General features: G+C 38.6%; 1 protein-coding gene across 4 annotated transcripts in view; it reads right to left on the bottom strand.

Moving 5' to 3' along the window:
- The window catches only part of LOC134537445 (bcl-2-related ovarian killer protein), a 72,835-nt gene extending 54,330 nt beyond the window's left edge, over positions 1-18,505 (bottom strand). For all 4 annotated transcript variants that reach the window (XM_063377889.1, XM_063377888.1, XM_063377892.1 and 1 more), the window contains exon 1: positions 18,399-18,505. The gene's annotated coding sequence lies outside the window, so the exon portion shown is untranslated. The remainder of the gene's footprint in view (positions 1-18,398) is intronic.
- Between the last annotated feature and the right edge of the window lie 3,704 nt (positions 18,506-22,209).

Raw genomic sequence — 22,209 nt, 5'->3', positions numbered from 1 at the left:
ATATATATATATATTTTAAAAATCACAAGGAAAAGTAAAAGGATAATGGGATTCCTACATTGCATATTGAACGTATTGTAATATTTAGATTGTGAAAAAAAGTTACGAATAAAATGTGAAACTACGTCAGAACCAGAAACGAATTAAAGCAACAGAATTAATCTAAATTTTTTTCCCCCACTGGGTCACTCTTAGAAACATTATGTACCTATGTTTAGTAGCCCTAATAACATGTAGTCTAGTTTCGATACATAAAATGTAAAAATGTAAAATTTTATGTTTTTATGCACGATATAAGTGACATATACAACACTCATAAAAAGAAATGGATGACAACGAAAGGTTGAATCATTTACAACGAAATTGGCAACGATATAAAACCATAATTCTTTGCTCTACTGATGATTTACAGTGCTTAGCTCTGCCACGCATAGTTCAGAAAAGAAAAGGAGGAATAAAGAGGGGCAGGAATTTGCGATTTAAACGTAATCCTTTCGTCGAAGATGAACGCGGAGATGAAAAAGCAAGAGGAGGTAAGTAATACGATTACAAAGAGTGGAAAAAGGGGGAGAGGGGGGGATCGCGAAGAGAATATGCATCGGTCGGAAACGAAGTTATTCAGACTCGTAAAGACGTGTGGGTGTTTGGCAGGTTTATCGAGCAAGATGCGAGTTGATTCGTGTATTCTTGTAAAGTGGTGGTTCTACGAGACACCGCTGATGGCTGATGACAGGGTTTATCTACTAGCTTTGGTTTCCTTCGCACCTGGTTTACCAAACGACGCTTTAAAACGGAGTTCCATTACGAGCCTGTTCCTTCTCGTCCTGACGCCGGCGGCGGATGAATCCTGAAGGATGTGTCGCTCGAGTTACTGGGACTTCCGCTATGTTACAACACATGTGGAGATGAGAACGAATGACGAAAACACATGGACAAAAAATAAAGAATAATTAAAAAGAAAAAAAATGGTTGTCTGTAAAGTCGGTTTACGGACGATAGTTTAACGTGACAACGTCATAACAAAACATTGATGAAATTATTGCATACTTTTATGAATAAAATTTAATCATTTTATTGAATTATCACTATTTTGTATGGATACAAAGAAGGAGTGAACTGAAGTCTACAATTTAATTGATAAATTTACTTTTATTTGCACTCATTAATTCAAATATGTTTATTACTTTAACGAACAGATTATTTTAACTATAAGGTTTATACATGTTTGCTATTTAACTTCTTCCAATCTGTGTTATTCTGTTAAGGATAGGACGATGATAGGAAAAGTAGGAAACGAATGGGAGTGTTTCAAGTTTAATGTGCCTCGAAAAAGTCAAATCGATGGTTGTTCCAATCGAGTGGAAGAGAGATAGATGCGGCGCAAGCGTACAATGAGCGTAAAGAGACAAAGCGTAACGAGACAATGTGCGAAACGGGACAATTAGTCATCCTTTTTCGTGCGTGCAGCCGGCGTTCATCAATTTATTAGACGTTGTCACGTCAAAATTATTATTAAATAATAAATTATTTTTCTGCGGACTTTTATTTACAAACTCAACACTGAAAAAACAATGCCTTGACACGCTGTCGATTTTTCGTCTTAAAATAATTATGAGAATAAGCTTTGGAAATTATTATTTTTAAGCGAAACAGCTTGTTTGTGTAATCGTAGGCCATGTTATTATATACAGGACGAGTCTGAATTCGACTCACAAACTTTGGCTGCAGGTTAATCACGACAAAATAATTTGAAATAAATACCATTTATGACATAAAGTACATCCCCGGGATGGTATACGCCTTTTAGTTGGAGCCGAGAAAACATTTTTACTGTAAATTATAGGGAAAAATTTAAGACAGAACACTCAGCGTTTGAATTACGTTTAATTGAAAGAAGTTCTAAAACCACCGTGAATTTTGTCGCTGTAGAAAAAATTGTCTCTTTGGAATAATTGGGGCAGCACCTTTATTTTACACATAATTTCGTGGCGTGCTACTACAACCAATTATTTCAATGGTATAAATTTTTCTACAGCGACAAAATTCGCGGTGGATGTAGAACTTCATTCAGTTAAACATATTCCAGACATTCAGTGTTCTATCTTAAATACTTTCTCTATTATTTACGATTAATTATGTTGTTCATCCCCAACTTCAAGGACGTATTCCAGCCTTGGTAAGAACTTCAGACCTCAACTCGCATCATGTTTTCAACTTATTTTGTCGTGATGAGTCTGCAGCAGAAGTTACACGGTAGAATTCAGACTCACCCAATACATTGGAACTGCTGCAAGTTAGTGAAATGTTATTAATAAAGCATATTGTTAAGTGTGGGAAATACAGGTGCGGAAAAAATAGCCCAAACAAAATCATTAATTTTTTTTCAACTAATTTTATATTTTTTTACTCTAAATTAAAACAATGACTGTCTGGAAGACTGTCCACAAAAATGGTCACACTTTCATAAGTCCGCCATTCACTCCCCCCACTGAAGCTTCATCTGTTGCCGTGCATCTCGGTCCCAGCACACTGCCTCGCGACACCGACCCCTAGAGTAACAGGCGAGTTGCCTAAAGTCATTTCGCCTATAGGCGTTCTGCCTAACGTCGAATTTCCTAACGGCTATTTACCTAAAGGCGATTTGCCTAACGGCGTTTTGCCTAACGGCGTTTTGCCTAACTCCTATTTGGCCAACGGCGTTTTGCTGAACGGCGATTTTCCTAACAGCGTTTTGTTGAACGGCGTTTTGCCTAAAATTAGGCAAAACGCCTTTAGGCAAAATGATACATGCCCGACCCCTATGCTCCGATATTCGCACACAAAGCCGTCCCTCGTCGCCCGCTATCGCTCGCCAAGAGGTCGCTCGCCTTCCTCACTTCCCCTCGAGTCGCTCCGAGGACTCGCCGATATCGCCGCGGCTCGGCCCTGCCTTGTGTACCACCCGAGTCCCGCCCTGGGAAGTGTCGAACCATCACGCCACTTCGTGCGACTGGGCTCTGGGAACCTGCAGAACCTTCCAGAGGGACAGAGTGGTGTCCCTGAATCCTGCGAGGCAGGAGAGGGGGGTGGGGGTGCCACGCCAATGGGAGCTCCGTGTCACGCCCGCTCCCTTGGAATCCCAAAGACCGGCCGGCCTCGTCTCTAGCAGCCTCGCAACAATATTTTGGCAATGTTGCCACATGTAGTGACAGTTATTCACCGTACAAATATGGCCAGTTTCCCATTAAATCAACCTGTTACTTGACAAACAAAGGCGAGATATCTTAAAACCGCGGTAAATAAGTTTGCCATTCGTAATTTTGTGCTGCTGTTCGCGAAACTTCAAATCCGCGAATCAGCTAATCAAGATCGCCGATTTGTCAGGAATTTAAAAATTGGTTTTACACTAAACGCCTCTGTTTTAAGCATAGATTCCCTGGGGAAGTCCACTGATTCATGCACCAGTTGGCACAACTACCCGCTAATAGAATATTCAGTTGACGTTCCCATCAGATTCCTGTGCGAATCATTAATTCATGTAAATATAGGGTCCAGCGCGCGCGTCAGAAAGGCGGGGATGCGGGGACGATCCATAGAATGTGACGGATATAGAGTGACTTCAGGTTTCTGAGCTCTGTGCCAAGATGTACGTTATTGTGTAGGATCAACATCGTCGTAGACTTACCCCCCCCCCCCCACCCCCCTTTTCCCACAAACCATCGTATTAGTGGTTTGAAGGCCAAGACTGAGAAATCAAGATATTTCACACCAGGTTCGCGACACCTGCATTGGATGTACGCATATATATGAAATGAAAATACGAATATTAATAACTAGTTTTAAATTACCATAAGTGTAAAATATTGAGTTAGGTTGCTATGTGGAAGGAAAAAAAAAAAAGCAATTTGCCGTGGTTTTCTTTCTCAAGCGAACGTGTCACGTGTTTGTAGGCACGGCAGATGTAGCTTGCCTCTTGTGTTCACTCCAGCACAGAGTCACAGAGTCACAGAGGCATAGACCCACCGCCGGCCACTTCACGCCGCCTGTGTAGACAGCAACGAGGCTCTCGCCACTCTAGGACCACTTTCTTCGTGGCAAACAAACAAACACACAAATGGTCTTTGTTGAAATCAAATAAACATTACAGTAATAAACAATAATATTAGACAAAAATGTTCGCAGGCTTTCGCGGCCATTGTCTGAAGTATCTTGGCTTCTGGGTTGTAGCCGCGTCCTTGGCGAATAATTCACCGAAAGTTTCGGTCGACATTGCAGTCGCCATCATCAGGGAACATTTACCCACAGCTCCCTGATGATGGCGACTGCAATGTAGACCGAAATTTCGGTGAATTATTCGCCAAGGACGCGGCTACAACCCATCAAAAGCCAAGCTACTTCAATATTAGACAATCATATGGTTATCGATAATGAAGCTCTTGGTATACGACATTTGGCGGGAGTAACTTTATGAATGGAACGTAAAGCCGTGGAACGGAAATGTGTAACCACGGTGCTGCCATCTGTGGCCGTTGGCGTGAATCAAAGTTCCAAGAGACACAAGGAAACTTTATTGTATTAACTGTTTGATGAATTTTAACACGAAGGATAGTATTTTTAATAAAATTCCTTTGCGAAAATCAGGTCCAAAAATAGTGGACATAGGAATCTGAGATGAACTTGGCAGGAAGCCATTTCGATTGTTAGAAATTAAGAAAAAAGTTTAAATTCTATGTAATAAAGTGTAATTACAAAGTAGCAATAAGTAGTAAATAGTTTTATGACAAAGGCAACATACAAATGGTGAATTCGAAACTGTAAACCACGTGATTTACAATGATCTCATTCACGATAAGTGTTGAAAAATAAATCGAATTTTTTAGTTTTGCAAAACCACTTGATAACTCTTATCGAGTTAATAAAGACATTTTCAAGAACACTCACCCACTGTTATGAACTTAAGTGATTGATAAGAACACAAATTTACAGAAGCCAAATAACACTTCCAGCAACAGTTCATGTCGGAGAGTGTTATCAATCATTCGCCGGACGTGACGTCACCTCCGACCAATGAGCGGCCTGGGCAGAATCTGGCGGCTGTCTCAGCTCGCTATTTTAAGCCTAGTTCGAAGCACGCGAGGTGTGGGCTGGGCTACTCATAAAAGCACCGGCCTTAACAGCGAAATTGGCCGCAACCACGAGAGAGCCACAGAGAGAGAGAGAGAGAGAGAGAGAGAGAGAGAGAGAGAGACAAGACAAGACAGAATGCCACGCAACGTGACATACCGCGTGGATGCAGGGCCGGATTTAGAGGTCCGGAGGCCTCGGGGCAACAGAGGAGCGGAGGCCCCCTGGCCCCAAATTATTTTACAAATAAAATAAACAATTTTTTTCAGTCGAGTTTTCCAATAAATAATTTATTGTGAAATCAAGTAGTTTCTCTTAGTATTTAAAAAAAAATACATAAATATAATATGAGACAAGAATTATATGAAATTAAATTTTAGTGTTAATGAATATTTCTGTTAATATTTAAAAATAATATAATCATGTATGTACAAAGTACTGTAGGTAAAGGTAAAACAGCGAAAAAAGAATATCAAAGGAAAAGATGTTTACTAGTGTTTACTTGTCGGAATTTGAAAGATTTTTTTTTCCGAAGTCTCTATTGTGGGGGCCCTCCGTTTGTGGAGGCCCCGGGGCTTTCGCCCCGGTTGCCCTCCCCTGAATCCGGCCCTGCGTGGATGCGCTGTCGTCACATGTGTAGGGCCTGGAAAAAATTCGCGGGTTCATTTTGCGATGAGCTATAACTCAAACACACAAAGCCTTCTGCTGCTTCTGAAACTGGATAACAACAGTTCGTCTGGAGGTCTCTGGGCCAATCAAAAACCATCAACCAATGGACTGACGAATCACAGGCTACCCAGTTGATATGTCCTCATGCGTGAGCAGCTAATGACTGTGTTATATTCTCAATCTTAAGTATAAAAAAAAATTTGTTTACAAACACAAAATAATTTGAAGCACACTGAGAAAATCCCACACACCTGGTACATGGAACCATTATTTCGTAGCACCCCAAGAAAACCCATAACAAAAATTATATATAAAAATAAAAATTGATATTAAAAGCAATAAAAATAAAATATGACAAATCAAAAAAATTATTTACGCTCATGAACTTCACCCTTCACTGGAGTAAGTTCTGGCACGAGTACACAACTGCCAATCACAACAGAGAATTGAATAAAAAAATTAATTAATAATGATAAAGGGCCATCGCCCCTGCGGTAATGGTAGAGGGGGAGGGGAAAAAGGGCGTGTCCTCTGGTGGAGTGGGAGAGGGGAAGAGGAATTGGGGAGGGGATGACAGTGACAAATTACCCTAATAGTTTGGTCCAGAACCTTCTTACTCCCTCTACTCAGGGACGTTCAAGTGAACAAACATTAGTATTCGAGACTATCGCCAGAACAAGAGCAGTTCCAACGGTAGGGGGGAGGGGGGGAGAGGCGCATTTTTTTAATTCAACCTTTTTCAAGGGGGAGGAGGTTTCACGGCGCTACATAAAAAATAAAAAATTATTACGAAAGGAAGAGCACGCAAATTTGTGTTGTAAAATAGTTTGTGAGGATTTGTCACAAATGCTCCAAGCTCCTTGTTTTCCCACTTTGTGTGTATGTGTGTGGGGGGGGGGGGGAGTTGATGTTGTGCTCCCCCCCCCCCCCCCCCAAGTTCCTTTTCCACCGCCTCCGGATGCGCCCTTGAGCCAAAAATATAACGCGAATTTCAGCAGGTCTCTAATCATGGCTGGTCTCTTCCTGTGCATCACGACCCTGTCTGCTGAGAGCGATGCTTAGCGCCACCCCCTCCCCCCTCCAAATACCGTTCTGTGGTGGGTTTTTGAAGAGAAATTTTTTTTGGCCGCGTTGAGCGATTTTTGGTAGGGGCAAAACTTATGGGTTCGCGTCACCGACATGCTAGTGACGTGTTGCGCCAGACTGGCGAATCGCAGCGGCCTGTGTACATGTATACGCATATATACACTAATACACTGTACATACTCGACTGTATCATGTGCGTGTTGGACTCATTTTCGGATGGGTAAAATCTTGTGAGTTCGCATCACCGACATTCTCTAGTAGCAGTATGTGAAGTTAATTTGACCACGTGAATACATGACCTAGGTCTGACATCACTGTTAAGTCATAGCTAGGTAATGAATTTTTAAGTAATTTTTACATACCACTAACATCTGTTGTGACTAAAAAATTATGAGGATAAATATCATGCTGACATCGTACTGATGTAATAGCAAAATAATTTTCTTACGCACATTTGACGTAGAAATGATGACATATTACACATTTAAAAACAAAGTTTTAAGTTTTCACTTCTGTTGACAGTCCCCATGACTGACTATTTTTTTATTCTTATTTTGCCCATGTTGTTCTGTGTGTTTTTTAATGTATTTATATCACGCATATAATTTTATCCTTTTGTGTTTATTCGTAACCAATTTCGCAGGAAGAGACTTTTACGTTTGGAATTGCGACTCTTGTGTAACCAGGTTTGTGTGTATTATCATTATTATTGTATATATTTGGCCTCTTTGCCTCTGTACTCACTTTACTCAATGAATAAACAGAATTTTTGAAAACCAAAAACCCTAGTCAGGGGTGTGTGTGTGTCAGTGAGGCGGGATGATAAGCGCGACGCTCGCTGGTGCTTCTAGCGCGGTGTCTCCTCTGGACTGGCGCGCAGTCTTCTCGTCGTGTACAGGACAACTGTGAGAGTTCAGTGGTAACAATGACATTATATGGTGGGAGAAATAAACATAAAGTTTTCATGCAAGTCCCTTTTGAGTGCTTTCAAGAATCTGTACCGCTAGTTCCAAAAAAAATATATATTCCGAAAACACGCGTTTTAGTCGTTTTCACCCTTCAAAAAAAAAAAAAAACAGCTTAAAAACGAAATACGGAAACTGAACTACTCATCCATAATCAGCGCACACTTAAATGCTTTTCTCGTGAGAAGACATCACTAGGATATCTTGAGCAGTTTTCAAATAGCGTGTTTTTTTTTCCCTCTCTCCTGAGTGCTCGGTTAGACGGGGGCCTTAATTATTGTGACCTTGATACAGTTCGCACAGCGAACAAGATACACACACTTTTTTTTTAACGCGCCGGATTCGATGGTATAAATATTATTTTTATTTATGTTATTATGTTTAAGAACTATGTTTTCCTCATATATATATAAAACAATAATTTTTTATGTGGGCATTTCTCAAACGTATTCCGCCCTCCTGCGCGCTTCCAGCGGTGACCTTGAAACTGTGTTGCGGCCCCCAGCCCGAGAGACGAGGTCTCGCCCCAGGCAAGGTTTAGGGGGGGGGGGAGGCAACTTTCCAGACAGTTTATTGGGTGAAGGCCGGCCGCGGTGCCTGCGTGGGGCGGGGCGCCCGCTTCTCTTCTGTCCGCGGAGCGCAGGCTTTCTGGACCGCGTTCCGTTCAAATGTTCCAACATAACCTCAACTGGCAACGACTGAATAACTAACTAAATTCAAATTAAATAAACTGTATTATTTGGCACCTGGGTTAGTCACAAAAATCTATATGCAGAATGAGTCGGAATTCAATTGACGAAATTCGGCTGCAGTTTCGTCACGTAAGAATAAATTGAAAACATGGTCTAAGTGTTTCCCAAAGGCTGCTTGCTATTCGTCTTTGAAGTTGGCGCTCAACAATATATATTTTTTTCCTTGTAAATACTAGAGAAAGTATTTAGGATGGAACACAGAAAATCTGAAAAAAAAAAAATATTTAGTTAAATATTTAGTTCTACATCTACCGCGAAAAACGGCACTATTGTAAAATGATTTCATTGAAATTATTGTTGGTAACACATTTATTTTCCATAAATTTTTCTAGCTCGTTTTTACCCCTAATTAGTTAAATGTAGAGACCTGAAAAATTCGCGGATTCATTTCGTGTTATGCTAAAATTCAATTAATTATACCTTAGTGCTTCTTCTACCATTGGTCCACTGTTAATCTGGAGTAATGAGGGCCAATTAGAGACCCTCACTCATAGAAGTGTCGAATCACAGGCCACCCAGTCGAGACGACTCACAAGTCAGCAGCCAATGTTCAGGTGGCATTTGCCCGAGTGTGTAGAGGATATTGGAGTCAATCCTGAAGGTCATCGAACCCGCGAATTTTTCTGGTCTCTAGTTAAATGAAATTATTTTGCGATAGCGATAACATCTTTCGTAGATGTAGAAGTTTATTCTAATAAACACTATCCAGAACTAAGTATTTAAATACTTCATATATTTTTTGCAATAAACAAAGTGTTCCACTCCAACTTCAAAGGTGTATATCAGCCTTAGGAATCCCTTTAGACAATAAGTAGAGACCGGAAAAATTCGCGAATTCATTTCGCGATAGGCTAAAATACAAATCGTTATACCTTAGTGCTGCCTCTGCTATTGGCTCACAACTCACTTGGATGACTCTGAACCAATGAGAAACACCCAACCAAAGCTTTATCGAATCACAGGCTGCTTCGCTGGAAGGTCTCACTAGACAGCAGCCAATGAGTGGGTGACATTTGACCGAGTGTACGTAGAACTATGGAGTTCATCCTACAGGTAATTGAACACGCGAATTTTTCAGGTTCCTAACCATAAGTCGTACCTATATGTTTTTAACTTAGTTTTCCATTTTTGGTCCCATTCTGACATTGTGTAAAGTTAAGCTCGGTTTGCACAAAATGTAGTCAGTCGTGCTTTGTTGCCAGAAGTTCATATTGCTTTTTTTTTTTTTTTGGTCCTACAGGAATTGCGAAACGACCAGAGACCTGCAAAATTCTTTTTTACCCTGATATCAGGGTGGACTTCACGACATGGTGTAAATCAAATCCGAGTAATTTTTCCATGGCTGCTTCCACATTTCAACTTACGTCCAAGTTGCATTTGAATAGAAAGTGATTTTTCTAGATTTGTTCACCGACTTCTAGTTTTTTGGGTTGTATCAAATGACTTTTGATACAATGACAAAATACCGTTCAAAAGTACAATGGTATACAGTATATCTGGTCAGTAGATAAAAACGCGATTTTTTCAGGTCCAAGAAAACCACCCACGATTAGTGGGTCCTCTAATACTCGTGCAAATGTCATCTACTCAGCAACTAACTTGCTGTATGTTATTCATAAGGGGTTGGTATTTTCGAAGAAATATTCTGAACGGTAACTAGACCACAATGAGTTGTGCCCTTGCCAGTGGTTTCTTCCTTGTGATTGGCGGCCGTCTGAAAGAGAAGCCATTGCCATGTTTGGCCGGGCCAATCGGGACGCTTTTGCTTCCACGCAGAATGGCTGTGATTGGTGTGCCGACAGAAGACATGTACCTGAACCAATCACGAAACACAGACGATGCTACAGTGTTCTAACACGCAACTGGTCTCGAATCAAGTACATAAATTATCAACTTTATTCTGTTACTGGCCGTGTGCCAGAGGGGATTTTACATTTTTTCGTCCCCTATTTAACCTTCTTAGGCGATTAATTTTCAAAAAATTCCTTTCTTGGTGCTCACCTATGTTACATAAGGAACGTCTATGCAAAATTTAATGCTTCTAGACCCACCGATTTAATCTGTGCTTTGTCTGTCAGTCAGTGTTAGAGAGTTTTAATTTTGAAAGATTTGTGCAATGGTAGTGCATGACTTGATGTAAGCTTTTGGACATACGCCATTTCTAAGCACATGTATGTATGTCTGTAGAAGAAAACTACAAAAAAAAACCAAAGACAAAAACAAAAACACAAATTAAGCAAAAAATGGCTGTTGTCAATAGGATATAAACACCACATAATATTCCATAACAGGAATATGGTCAACAAACAAAGAAAAAACAAAGAAAAATGGACTAACAGAACGAAGAAACCCACCACAAATGAACATCGCGTTAAAGAGTTTTGTCAAGACTACAGCAGCAACACACAGAGACGAGAAAAGTGCTTCCAGCCTCTGAAACCCCAGCTTTCCAGTCGCCCGCCATAAACTCAGCTTCCACAACCCGCTCGCCCGGCAATCTTAGAGCGAAGCACTTTCCTTTCAACACGAACGCGAAATTCCTCCGGAACTTGTGGAAGTTGTAGCGGGCGCAGGCAGTGCCCGGGAGGTCTCGAGTCTCGAGTGTCGGAGATATCCAAGATGGCCGCCACTCGAACTGTTTGTCTTCTGGAAGCCCCGCGCATGTTTGCTTCCCTCTCCTCTCCCCCCACCCTTCCCCCTCCTCCTACACTCCTGACTACCAACTACGTCAGTGCGTCTGCAACAACAACCATCCCGCCTCGGGAACAATCAGGGCCGGTGCAAGGTAAATTGGCGCCCTAGGCGAAAAACCTTGATCCCCCCCCCCCGGGCCGGAAACCCCAAAAAAAATTGCCTTGCCTCAAAATACATCACGTAAGCCTAAGATTTTGTCAACAATCAAATGTAAGCAGGCTTGTTTTTTTTTTTTACTTTTTTACTTATTACAAATCATAAACAGGTCACCGTGGACTTTAAATAATTACTTATATCAATATAAATATTCCAAACTGTTACAAAAAGCCATTTTCATCTAGTTTCAATAATGGTTAAACATATATGAGCTGTTATGTGTCGTGCTGCGCCGCCCCCAGCTACTTGGTGCCCTAGGCGGTTGCCTAGTTCGCCTATATGGACGCGCCGGCCCTGGGAACAATCAGAGGAGAGAGGCGAGCAGAAGAACGCACGATCAAATGGGGCGCAAGGAACGCCCCGGGGGAAACTAAGGGCGACACTGGCTCCAGCATCCCACGTATCTTCGCCTCTAAGCGCCGGGCTGCGAATTGGCGGGCTGTCTTAAAAGATTTTTTTTTTTTTGGAAACCAGTTGCCAAGAAATAGTTTGTAATACTACAAGAAAGATATTGTCGCCTTGTTCAACACATGGCTATGGTATGAGATTGTACTGAGCACATTAAAAAAAAGTATTTTTTTAATATTAATTTTTTATTGAACTGCAATTGCCGGTTTCGAACCAAGGTCATTTGAAGTCGATCACATAAATGCCATTTTTAACTAAATATGTTTGTATAGAAATTATTACATTTTTATTTTAATAATTATTTTATTATTTTTATTTAATTTTTATAATTAAAAAAATTAATTTTTTTACATTTTTTAAAATCCAAGATGGTGGCCCGGGTTGAGGCCAAAGGTCAAATGTCATGATGTCATTCAAGGCCACGGTCGACAATCGCCAATCCACACCCGTAAACCCAATCACAGGAGCAGGACCTATACCAAACAACACTACTTACGAGACCACATAAACCCACCCTGCAGAAAAATAAATTCCACTGTGGTTTTTTGTGGCGGAAATCGGTCTATACCGCGCCTCCCGACCGGCTGCGGGTCACACAAAGAGCAATGAATACCGGGATACCACCCCTGTCATGCCTAGGAGAGAGGGGAGAGGCAGCAGGCCGCCCAGGGAACAAGACGGCGCGCGCCGCCAGTAGAGCTGACCCGCGGCGAATTACATTTACACCGCCATCCCTCACGCCGCGGGACCTGAATAAGTAATAACTGCGTCGAGATCTCTCCGCCGAGTCACGCTTATACATTTATATATGATATACGAAGAGCGAGGAACGGTGACGTTTATTTTGAGATACGACCACTGAGGCTTTGGAGCTACAGAAAAAAAAAGTTAGCGTGTCTTTCAGTAATCGCCACAGATTTGTTAACATCTAATCTCGGTAACGAGCCAATTCATGTGTTCTCGTGAGTTGCAAATACACTTAAAATACGAAATTCGGACACGAAATTTATCGTAGAATTCTTTAAGATAATGCCGAGCGTGATAAATATACGCAAATTACGTTTTCAAGTACATTTCTTGACGCGAAATCGCACGTAGTTCCGCATCCACCGCTAGAATTCGCTGCCGGAGCAGCTAGGTCGACTATCAAATCATTCGATCTGCAACGCGAAATTTTAAACTATAGGTTTAATGAAACGGCTCCGATAAAAGCGACAAAGACTTGGGAAAAAAAATACTGAACCGCGGCTTTGGACTTGAGTAGTATGTTTTGGTGTCCGACGCCGGACTTAAGGCAGTGATGCGTGGTGCCGACCGCCCTGATGTCACGGCAGCCATCTTGAATGACCTTGAACTTAACCTTCTACCTTGAACCCGGCAGCCATTTTGGATTCCGCCATTTTTGATTCCATCATCTTGGATTATGAAATCTTGAATTCTGCCATTTTGAAATCGAGCATTCCACTCACCAGACGCTTCAAATTTCGTTACGGCCGCCATCTTGACACCGAGTGCCCAATCCTTGAACACTGAAATTTTTGTATGCTCGCCATCTTGAATGCTAACATCACATCCTTCATCTTGGATCTGGTGTCACAACCACTTTTTTAGATTATGTCATGTCCGCCATATTTTTGCCGTCTGCTGGAGGTCGCCATCTTAGGTGACGTCAGGATGGTCATCGTGTTTTTTTCTGTTCCAATGGAGGCCGCCATCTTGGATACCGACATCTTTGTTTTTGCTGTTTGTTCCTAGAAAGTGCCAGCATTGCTCTCTCTCAGGCATTTAAGGTCGATGTTCCATTACCTGCATATGTTATTGTGGTCCTTATTTTATCATATTACATTTAATTTTTTATACAAAATACACTACAACCATGGTGATTCGAACCATGACAGCTTGGACCTTTTATGTTGTAAAACATACACATTTAACCTCACTGCCAACGAAACATTTACCAGACCGAGAATTAAATAAGATATATAAAAATAACACATGTATACGGGCTTGTATTTTTTTTTAATTTGAAGTAATAATAGCATCACCCGCTAGAGGGCATAACTGTCAAGGCAAAGCAAGGCAAGGTAGGCCCAGTCATTTCCCAGGCACATCCATTCTGTGTCAGACGCATCTAGCAGGTCGGCCAAGCGCAACTAGTAGATTCGGCAAGCATTTACATTTAGTGGTCAGGCACATACAGTCAGTCAAGGGCGTCGCCAGGAGGGGGGTATGGGGGGGCAGTTGCCCCCCCCAGGACCCTAGAGATTCAAAAAAATCTAGCCAAATGCAAAAAAAAAATAATACATACTTTTCCCACAACTTCCTCCCCCCCCCCCCCCCCAGGCCATCGGCTGGCCATCGGCTGGCAACGCCCTTGCAGTCAGTAGCCAAGAAATATAATTTTTCGATACTTGGAATACATTTTGAATAGGCCATGCACAATGTCAGATGTGTACGACAAGCATCTCCGAACCAAGAGGTCAAATTTTTAGACAATTTTACTACCTTTCAAAAACACGTAATTTACACGTCAGGCGTATAGGCCGAGTGTCGTCAGATCGTGTACAATGTCAGATGTGTAAGGCAAGCATCTCTGAACCCAGAGGTATAATTTTTCGATACTTGCAATAGCTTTCAAACAAGTCATGTACAATGTCAGGCATATAGACCAGGCACGAGGCCAATCATGACCTGACTACAGATTTGGCGATGTATCATCAACAAAAAGGACACACATTGGACAAAAAGGACACACACTGGACAAATATTCGACATAAAGGACACACATTCGTCAAAAAGGTCACACACTGGACACATAATGGACACACACTCGTCAAAAAAGACACAACTGGAACCACAATAGACACACACACATAAAAAAAAGGACACACATATGACGCACATGACATTAGAATTCAAGATGGCGGAAGTAACGAAAATTGCATCGTTCGAGAATTGGGGAGCTCGATGTCAAGATGACGGCGTAACGAAAATTGCAGCGTTAGGGGAATGGGGTGGTCAATTTCAAAATGGCGGAATTAAAGATTTCACAATCTAAGATGGTGGAATCTAAAATGGCGGAATGGGTTTTCGTCAATATGCATTTGTATTTTCGTAGTTACTTGATCGTTGTAAAATTCTTCTGGCAATGTTATGCACTTTCGCAATGACGTTAGTGCGTATTTACAACTACGTGCTCGAGTGCTTTAAAGGTTGGGTTAAGAGAATAAATTTTAGGGTGACTTGTGCTTGCCTAGTTTAATTTCTAACACCTCTTAAGGGGGTGCCTCCCATTTTAGGTCACGATTATATATTTACAGTAATTACAGGTAAACTTGTAGATTTTTTCAATTGTTTAACTTTTACGAAATGAAAAATATATACAGCGCATACTTTTTGCATAATTAGCTGCCAAAGTAACATTTTTAACGTTTTTGGGTTGTACTAATAAGGAGTATTTAATTTATTGCAGAACTGAAACTTTTTTAGGTTTAACTGCAATACCACTGGTTACTTCAAGAAATGGTTTGAATTTCTTTCAGAAAGTATTAATTCATTTTACCTGGCATTTCAAAATTCTCAAATTTGTAACGATTTTAACAGCCAAGAAACATGAAATGAGTTTTTGTGATAGAAATATAAACCATTTCTTGAAGTAACCAGTGGCATTGCAGTTAAACCTCAAAAGTTTCAGTTCTCCAATAAATTAACTTCTCCTTATTTGTACAACCCAAAAACGTTAAAAATGTAACTTTGGCAACTAATTATGTAAAAAGTATGCGCTATATATACTATATATTTTTCATTTCGTGAAAGTTAAACAATTGAAAAAGTCTAAAAGTTGATCAGTGATTAATATAAATATAAAATCATGACCTGAAATGGGAGGCACCCCCTTAACTTATGTAGCCAACTACGAATTTCGAAATATCCAGTAGATTACTCTATGTGCATTTCGGTAATGGAATGATGGGCAAGTATGCTTTTAAAATTTAAATAATTTTGCCTCACAGGAGAGTGGAGGACGATAGCGAATTTCTCTCTCGAATATTCTCTTTCTACATTGCCTGTCAATCTTTATTGGAGATTGGAGTAATCAAAAAGTGACTTTTTTTCCTATGCCATCTTCGCGCGGGTTCACGCTAAATTTAATTTTCTCATCAATTTCACCCGCTCTTCCCCCCCCCCCCCCCCCCTACCTGTCAGTTTTGTCACTCGCTTTCTCCCACAGCCCGAGATCGAATGGTGCGCAGACAAAAGGGTCTATGTTCCCAAGGCACAGGTTCAAAGTGTTTCCATATAACCACGTTAAGTTTATTTATTTATTTTATTTTAAATACCGTTCGAACCCTTTTCTGGGGTAAAGGTCAATGTCATATATATGTGTGTGTATGTATACATATAATACGAAAATATACTACGGAATACAAAATATACAATTACATTTTACTTACAATAAAATAATATCACTATGTGAAACTATAGAAAACTAGTTAGTTATAAGGCGTTCAAAACACGAAATATTTATTAAAAATTATATTTCTTTTAATACTGTTAAAATGAAATTTATATCATATATATTCATAAGAAAAGATAAAAAGATATTTGACAAAGACATATTTGACAAAAAAAAATTTATCAAGAATCTCTTGAAAAACTACACTGCGTGATAATTATCTCTGGTCTTTCTATAATCTTCCCTGCTGTGCATTCAATTCAATATACACCAGGATATCAACTACATTAGCATGCTACAATTTAAATGTGCCTTAACATCTATGCGCGATAAATTTAATCCTATCGGAGGAACAGGTCAGCAAAGAGTAATGAAAAAGTCACATTGTAAGCGCATGAAAACAGAACTCATACAGCGAGTCAGTGAGTCAGTGATGAGCATATTTATATAGATTATATTTTTTTTCTATTCGCCTTTTAATTAACACGTTTAATTCCGTTCCTGGTTGCTTCCACAACTGCGGCATTACTTGAATCACTTTTCCCTCTGCTTTCAATTTTTTTTTTTTTCCTTTGTTGATGGGCATGATATATAATTTAGGAAATTTTGTGGCTGGGGGAGTATATTACCCCCTTTCATATTTCCCTCCTGCGTTCGCTCTAGAACACCACGGCGATACAAAAAGAAATAATTATTTCTCAATACGTTATTTACTATGAAAGGCAATGAAAACAGTCAAAGGGCTACCGATATAGTCATCAAATTAAAATTATTTTGTCAACAATAATTTTGAAGGGTTCGGCGAAATTTCTGACGCCATACAGAAGACATGTAATGTTTAGTGCCATACGATACAATATCAAGGCCTGTCACAATTTTCACTTTTTGTTTTTAAAATCTTAGCGTAGCGCACTTCGTTGACAAGATCGTTGGTGTAGGTATATTTGTTATTTGTGTTTGTATTTTGTAAACTTTGGAGCATACAAATTACCAAATACAATTATTAAAAACCATATTACAGCCCTGTTAAATTATTTGCTTTTAGTAAATGCCGAATACGGGCCTATGCTAATAATGAAGCGATAATTAATAAATAATTATAATCCCAAAATTAATTCCATATCTAAATTATAATTAAATAAGTTCTATACGGTACAAACTTTTCCATTGTTTTTAATTATTTTATTTTAGTTACAGTTTCCCGCCAATTAAATTTGAAAACAATATGCCTAACATTTAGTAAGATACAATATCAAATAAAACTAACCATTAATTAAGACAATTATGTTTTTAATGATTATTATTTTTTAACTATTGGACGAGCAGAGATGTAAAATCAAAATTGCTCGAGACTCGAAGTACTGGAATTACAATCTTATAGAATACAAAGCACAAAATGTCAATCACCATATCTTAACATAGGTAGCCCAAGAAGCGCGTCCGTTGCGTCAGCCTTAATTTGTCGTAAAAGGTTTTAAATCAAATCTCCATCTAACTGTTAACACAACACGTGTAATCTAATTTTTGCAAACGTATTATTAGATTATTACGTTTAAACGAATAAAATATGTAGCGTGAACATTGTCAAAGTTTTAGATAACAATTGTCTGTAAAAACCGCACAATAAACAGAAATACTAAATGGTGTTTGCGCACACCTTTCAAAGTTTAGCACTGTTATGGTTAAGTTGCGGCCTTTAGTTGTTAACTATCATCGACTTTTTTTATATAACCCTTCCCCTAAGTACAATATCATCACCAACACACTTTTTTTAATTTCAATTTTAACATAACATATTGATATGTTTCTCGCGGCATCCAACAATGTCAATATTTCGTGTACAGGTTTTGCCGGGCGGGCTCTGTAGAGCCTACCTAAACATAAGATACGCTATTAGCGACCTAATGTTTTTTTTTACCTCACTAATTTAATTTAGTTCTTTTTTAATATATAGCCTATATGATAAAACAGCTAATGAAAAAGTGCTCCAAAAATTAATTAAGGACTAAAAAATATTAAAGTAGTAAGAACTATAAATTTTAAGTACGACAAATCTTTTATAGAAGTGTCAACTAACTTAAATATTTTTTAATGTTTACGATTTTTTACCTCAAACACAATTCTATGAAGACACTGCTGCTCTCTCGGGAACACTAACACAACTACTTAACACTGCAAGCGCACAAACACGAGGTTGGTATGAAACTGATCCTTAGCTGTAGCCAAACGTTGAAAATTGACCGAATCAAAACAACAGTGCTTCAGGCAAGTTTCACAAACGCAGGTATACACAACTTCGTACGCTATCTGTTAACGGAAAAGTGAAGCTCTTGGACGAAATACTTTCCTGTACCTACCGAGCCTTTCACTCAATTATGAAAAGTTTCCCTAATTCCTACTTGTTCACTGTTTCTAATCACTTTCGTGCAACATATGCGATGCCTATCTTTAGTGCACACATGTACGGCAAACCTTTATCAAGCAATAATATATAAATGGTGGTATTTTGAAGTGGGATGCTAAAAGCGCAAATTTAGGTAAAAAGAAAGATATCTCAGGTTTTCTAGAAATAAAATGTTTAAAGTAAAATGTTAACAAATTTACACATACATTTTTTGAATATATTTTTGAGCCCACGACTAACACGGTTTTTAATTTTTTTAAAAATGATTTTCAAATCTGTCATGTAGTAATATAAAACAAAGATTTTAATTTACATTGTTTAAAAAATAATACTTTCTCAGTGGCAATTGGATGGGCGGCAAACAGTGAAATTATTTCCTAATATTATTACTATTACTGGGTGGTTTATTATTGCTATAACACTATGGTATTTTAAAACTCATCGTTACTGTATCAATGGTGGCTTAAGAATTTTTGGGGCCCTGTACCACTTACTTTGATTGCGAAGAACATCTCATAAAATTAAAGAATTTTTATTTAAAGTCAACCTACAACTTACATTTATACTAAGATTTTGCTAAATTATATTAAAGGCCGTTTTTATAAATGCTAAAGCTAGAAGTTCAGTAAAATTGGGTAATATAAGCCAATAAGATTTTGAAAGTTTTTTTTTTTAAATGAAATCATGTACACTCAGGACTTCAATTTAAATGATAATAACAACTTAAATCTTCCTCTTTCCTTTAACGTAAATATTTTTCATTGGATCCCGAACAAAAGGATATTAAAAATTAAAAGGACCGATGTGGGGTTCTTTAGGCGCTGGGCCCTTCAGCCTGGTTATCCGGCTTGCCCGGCCCTGAGGCCACCCCTGTACAATATAATTGCAAACTTAACTACATTCTATCATCTATAATTTTAACCATGTAGTAATACATTTCTGCCACGAGAGATGTAATGTCAATGTTTCAACTGTTGACCTCCCTGGCTGCCCCTATACTAGTATAATGCATAATATAGCACAAGAGAAACTCCGTGTTATTTTTTACAACTCCCCTCAAATAACTAAGCTGCAATAACATGACTAAACATCATTTGTGGTTGATGCATCCCTAGCAGTACTTAGTGCAAAGATAATAAGTTAAAGACTGCTCGGTCAACACTGAATTATTAATGTGATTTTTAAATAATCTTTATACTTAATAAGACATACCTAACCTTATTTGTTCTTGTCAGTAAACATCAAACACCTCGGAATGTTTTGACACAACATCCATGGTTTTTCAACACTACCTACTGGCTCATGACATTTCTGAACATGTGTATATTCATCATTGGCAAGAGGGTAACTGCCTTCCTTCGGAAGTATAAAAACAGGAGAAAGGCCTTGTAGTGAGAAAAAGTTTGTAACTATTTCTCCCAAACTATTGTTGAAAAAAATAAAAATGGTTTTGTGTAGTTATTGTTTATTATAAAATGGCTTCATGGAGCCTCCTCTCCCATAAAATAGGTTTAAATCCAGAAAATGACCTCCCCCTTTACTGTTTCTAGGTAGATATGCCCATGCATCTGGAGAAAATCACCGATCTTGTTTGTCCCAAGTGAAAGACGATCTGGAATTATTGTATGACAAGCATTGTTCAATCCAGGTAATGGCCAGGCATGCATTACTACACAGATACTGTTTGAAGTGACTTTTCGTCCACATGATGTTCTTACACCATGTTTGCATTGCACCAAAAGCATTGGTTGAAGTGTAGTGTTTGCATAGTGATAAAAGTTACAAAGGACTACACTTTATGTCAGTGACTATGGAAATTTGAAGTATACTACTATTAACCATCATAAAGCATGCTCAAGCATCATTTCCACAATGTTTTGGGTGTTGCAATATGGCGATGGTGTGATAGTGACCTCACCACTTCTCAGTAGACCATCTTCTGACTATTTTTAACTCAATGGTTTCAATCACTAGTTGAGATGATATGGAGCATAAAATAGAAATTAAGGAAATATACATATGGAGATGCTGCAAATGGAGAATAAGGTCCGATTCTCGACTAGGGGGATTGAAGCCAAATGGGGAGTGGGATTTCAGTGTACTACACAATATAATATGGCGGCGGTTTATTTACAAATGTATCATCTGTATCTGTATTGGAGGTGAAATGGAGTTGAATGTCAACTCATTACATGTGTTTTATGACGATTCGTTTTAGACTTTTAATATATAAACATATTAACCGGCAATATTTTTATCTAATTTTCTTATGGACAACTAAACTATAGTTGTTAATAATGGGGAATTAGCCATCAGATGTGAAGCCAATATTTCACCCCATTTATTTCCTATTCATTATAATATCACTTGTCCTGCTTCACAGAAATAACTTAAAATCCTTTTGCAAAATGTATTGCAATGAGAAAAGTACAATAATAGTGGCATAGACATTATTTTATTAGTGTAAAAAATATTCTTAAAATATCAGTTGCAGTGGCGGTCAAGAGGTGAGGGAAAGAGGTGGAATTTATCCCCCCTCGAAGTTATGAAAAATTTGCAGCACCCGAACACTTGATAAGTCACTATTAAAAATAATACTGACTTTACTTAATCTATGACGAAAAGAATGCACTCAGAGTCAAAAGGGCCCTTAATGCTCGCGCTGGTCGCTGGTGTCACTCTTAGAATTTCCGGGTTTCTGTTTATTTAAAAATAAGTTCAGGTATGCGGGCCTCTTAATTTCATTCTCCTCAATATTTTTTATGTGAAACATCTTAGCTCTCAGTATACAGCATTTAGTGGGAGTAATTTCCGTCAAGGAACGGAAATGTGTAACAGGAAGTTGGGATAAGCATATGCTATTCAATTTCGGTGCAGCATACAGTTGGCGCTTGTATTGCAGCATGTCAGCGAGTGCAAAAATTTCCATGGTGTTTGAAAAGAGACTGTGAAAGGATAAAATAGGGAGAAGACACAGCTGTTTATTGTTTGTTTTGCTAACAGTAGGCTTGAACAGAGCAATGCGTTGCCATGTGTTTTTTTTAAATACATTATAAATACATATAAATGCAATAATATTTTGTTTGTATTTAAATAAGTCTTGTGTTAATACTATTGTGAAATACCACATACTACATTGTGAAATAATAATGTAAAATATATAACATAAATTCAATACTTTATAAGCGTTGTATTAAAATACATGTTGGGTTAGTACATAGTTTGGGATACGATAGGTTAGATTTTACACATAATTGGCGGGTATTGAGAATCACTAACTTTTTTTTTTTTGCATTTTGAAATTTAAAAAAATAGAAAAAGAAATAAAATGTCTTTTTAGATAGAGTTCGAAGACATACTACCAATTTTTGATCATATAATAAATACACGTATAGGAATTAACGCAATATTAGCTTAGCATGTCTGAAATCAATCTTTTTATATAGTTTAAAAATGTAAACACAATAAAATCAAATGTCAAATAATCGACAATGTTCAAACAGAAAGACCTGGCTA

Source organism: Bacillus rossius, chromosome 12 (genome assembly GCF_032445375.1).
Source record: "Bacillus rossius redtenbacheri isolate Brsri chromosome 12, Brsri_v3, whole genome shotgun sequence".
Taxonomy (NCBI): Eukaryota; Metazoa; Arthropoda; class Insecta; order Phasmatodea; family Bacillidae; genus Bacillus; species Bacillus rossius.
The sequence above is the reverse complement of the archived record's forward strand: the minus strand, read 5'-3'. Positions and strand labels throughout refer to the sequence as shown.